Genomic DNA, 4224 nt, shown 5'->3' on the forward strand with positions numbered 1-4224 from the left:
GCGATGCTTTTTAGCAACCTAATACCTAGGCACAACTAGATTCCAAAGGAGCAGCAACATTTCTGTGAATATTTTCACATTAGAGCACTGCCAATGACTTCCAGTGGTGAAATTCTGATGTGATCTTCTCCTCCCCTGTTTGCCAGTTAGAGCTAAGACAGAGCTGTGCTGAGCTGCTACAACTATAGATAACTTCAAGCCACCTCCAGAGGCATAATGTCTGCCCGATCTCCCACAAAATGGTGCTCTCTCCAGATACAATCTGGCCCTTGACCAGCCTATCTATCTTAAGGCTTTGTACTGTCACCCATTGTCACAGTATCTGTGTGCCTTCCATGTAAACTCAAAAGCAAATTGAAGTCCATAGTGGACATTGTGGAGCCTGCAGTTGCTCTGTGCCAGTTTCCTCTGCCAGTATCATCGCCAATGAGGTTAATCTGAGGCGTGATTATTGCTAGTTGAATAATACTTAACTATCTCTCAGAGTTTTGTGAGAATTAATTAGTTAGTATTTGTACAACACTCTGAAAAATATAAAGCATTATAGCCCAGATCCTCAAAGTGATTTAGGCATTGATTTCAATGGAAATTAGGGGCCTAAATACCTTGAGGATCTGGGCCTATGTACTAGTCACTGATGATTGCTACAACCTTGCATATTGAAACGATCAATACCTTTGATTCATGCCAGTATTCATGGTATTATTAAATTAATAAATTACTTTAATATAGATTTAACTCTGTTACATGGTAATTTGTTCAAACTGGTCAGAGTGCCCTTGGAACGAAGGCTAAGAGAACAACTTGGCCTTTTATATTACACCGTCATTATAACATGAACCTGCAAAACCACTGATATTCAGAAAGCCAAAGAGTGCATACTATCATAGTAGTATTTAAAAGAACTTCCTAAATAGCTCTTTTATGCTGGCTTCATCTCTTGCAGGCTCATATGAGAAAAAACTTTCAATGTAATTTATTATATGTCAGTGTTCTCTAGCTCCAAATGTATCCCCGCTTCAGTTCCTTGACTTCAGTATAACAGAGGATCCAGAAACAGCTGTTTTGCATGACGGATTACACTGTTACACCCAGTCTTATAATTAGGATGGAACGTAGATATGTTACATCCACATTTAGGAAAAGAGCGACAAAAGATTAATTGCTATCTATTAAAATTCTAAATTCATCATCACTTGACATTTTCTTCGTTTTATGACACAGTGGAAGAAGTCCAATACATTTGTGAAATGAATCCAGTATGTGCTAATCAGCCATGCCGACCTCATTCAAACTTGAGGGCCCAAATGTATTATAAAGCATAATTACTTCAGAGCTAAAATCTTAAGCAAGGCTTTACGAGGGCCATGTCTATGAAATGCAAATTGAAATTGCCATGGTTCATGTATAAACAGGGAACCTAATCAAGTAAAACCCATATAAACAAGGACTTCTTCTTAAATAGCCCCAAAAACAAAACATAAAAGTGATATTAGAGTCCACATTTTATAAAGTATTTGAACACTGCTTCTATTTTTTTTAATGAATTTTAAGGCCTGCAATGTTCTGAAGGTTTTCTATGTGTTTTAAGTTATGCATTTTTAATTTCTTTTATATTAGCTGGCAGATGTCACAATAGAATATCATTCGAATTTTCAGCCTAATTATGCATGCCATCACACGGTATCCGGGTAGAATATTATGAGTTCTGAGTACCAGTTTTTCATTTTTTATTAGGGCAATTAATCTATTTGCATATTAGTCCACTTGTATCATAAGATTTTTAATATCGGGATGCCAGTCATTTATGTTCAATAAGAGGGGAGGGAATATTGGTCTTTTTTCAGGATTGTGGTTTAACTTCTGTGAACACCATTTCAGAGACATTTAAGACAGCAGATTATTTCTCTTTTGAAGATAATTATAAAAGTTTTTATTGAAAAATTAAGTTGATGAAGACAAAGTGGGGTCAAAGCTGACATAGGCAAATGATTCCTCACCATGAGAAACCCCATCTCTGATAAAATGCTCAGTTGAAACCAGAGCTTTTGTTCTGAGGTTGGGAATACTCATATTTGCTTACTACGTGCAATCAGGTTAAAGTGAAAGCAAACCTGCTTTGCCTTTCTCATCTATATGCATCACACGGAAACAAAAAACAAAAAAACCCAGACACTAGCACTTCATTACTGTTTTGTAATACCCATAACGTAATTTATCCTGAAATGATTATAGTTTGATGATCAGCTAATTAGGAGAACACATTATAATTTTCATAGGCTATTTGTAAAGTATTATGTCTGAGAGATTTAATATAAGTTGATTCATAAACATTTGCTCAAAAGTAACACAAACAAAATATAAGAGAGAGAGTGGTACAAAAATGTTGTTTCATGACAATGGTAGTAACTGTATTTTGTAACAAATAGTCATCAGGCTGGGTATGGAAACAAACTGAAGTCACAGGAAATTTAAATGGGATGTTTGAATCTTCAAAAACACATTATCTATGTTTATGTGTAAATTAATATTTTCCTCAATAGCTTTCCCTCTACGTACATTCTTTGTTGTTTTTGTCAAATGTTAAGACTATTTCATTGTTTTATATGCAGAAAGTTACAGAAACTAGCTAGACTATACCTGACAGGTATTTGTCTAACCTGTTCTTTAAAACTTCCCATGATGGGGATTCCACAGCCTCCCTTAATAACCTATTCCAGTACTCAACTACAATCCTTATAGTTCATTTTTTCCCCTAATATCCTAACTTAAATCTCCCTTGCTGCAGATTAATGATATGTCTATACTTGGAGCCCGGGGTGTGATTCCCAGCTCATGTAGACGTACTTGTGCTGTCATTGAGCTACTGCGTCAGAAATAGTGGTGCAGCTGGGGTAACACTGGCAGCGCCAAATGGCAGCACAGATTAGTCGTGTTGAATACAAACCCACCTGAAGCCCCCGAGTAGGTACTCAGCATGGCTAGCACATACTGCCCCTTGCTGCTGCCCATGCTACCCCAATTACACTACTATTTTTAGCATGCTAGCTCAATGAGTGCTAGTCTATGTATGTCTACATGAGCTGGGAATTGCATCCCCAGTGCCAAGTGTAGAAGTAGCCTAAACCAATTACTTTGTATCCTCTCTTCAGTGGAGGTGGAGAACAATTGATCACTGTCCTTTTTATAACAGTCCTGAACAAATTTAAAGACTGTCGTCAGTTCCTCCTTTAATCATCTTTTCTGAAGACTAAACAACATGCTCAGTTTTTTTAACCTTTCCTCATTGGTCAGGTTTTCTAAACCTTTCATTATTTTTGTTGCTTTCCGCTGGACTCTCTCCAGTTTGTCCATGTCTTTCTTAAAGTGTGGCACCCAGAACTGGACTCTGTCCTCCAGGTGAGAACTCAGCAGTGCTGAGTTGAGTGGAACAATTATCTCCTGTGTCTTATATACACCACTCATGTTAATACACCCCAGAATGACAGTTGCCTTTCTAGCAACTGCATCACGTTGTTGACTCATATTTATTGTGTGATCCACTATAATTCCAAGCTCCTTTTCAGCAGTACTACTAGTTAGCCCATTATTTCCCAATTTGTAGTTGTGCGTTTGATTTTCTTCCATCTTGTTGATTTCAGACTATTTCTCTAATTAATGAACTAAGGTTGTTTTGAATTCTAATCCTTTCCTCCAAAGTGCTTGTAAGCCTTTCCAGCTTCGTGTTCTCCATAAATGTTATACATTTATGCATACTCTCCACTCCATTATCCAAGTCATTAATGAAAATGTTGAATCGTACTGGACCCAGGAGAGACCCCTCCAGGACCCCAATAGACACATCCTCCCATTTGGCAGAGAACCATTGATTGATAACTACTCTTTGAGTACAATTTTTCAACCTGTTGTACACCCACCTTATAGTTATTTCATCTAGATCATACTTCCCTAGTTAGTTTATGAGAATGTCATGTAGTTTATGAGAATGTCATGACTGTATTAAAAGCCTTACTAAAATCAAGATATATCACCTACTGCTTCCCACCCCACCCCCGCAATCCACTAGGCCAATAACCCTGTCAAAGAAGAAAATTAGGTTGGTTTGTCATGTTTTATTTTTGAGAAATCCATGTTGGGTATTACTTGTCACCAGACATGCCAAACCTGTGAAAAAAACACGGAAATTGGGCTTGTTTTTGGCTTAATTAGCTTGTGAGTTGCTTG

The 4224-nt window shown here is 37.3% G+C and overlaps 1 non-coding gene across 1 annotated transcript; it reads left to right on the top strand.

Annotated features, from left to right (window-relative positions):
• Positions 1-397: 397 nt before the first annotated feature.
• Positions 398-545, top strand: LOC140916666 (U4 spliceosomal RNA). The gene has a single exon (XR_012160583.1). It is a non-coding gene; the product is annotated as a U4 spliceosomal RNA (small nuclear RNA).
• The last annotated feature ends 3679 nt before the right edge of the window (positions 546-4224 follow it).

Source organism: Lepidochelys kempii, chromosome 8, assembly GCF_965140285.1.
Source record: "Lepidochelys kempii isolate rLepKem1 chromosome 8, rLepKem1.hap1, whole genome shotgun sequence".
NCBI lineage: Eukaryota > Metazoa > Chordata > Testudines > Cheloniidae > Lepidochelys > Lepidochelys kempii.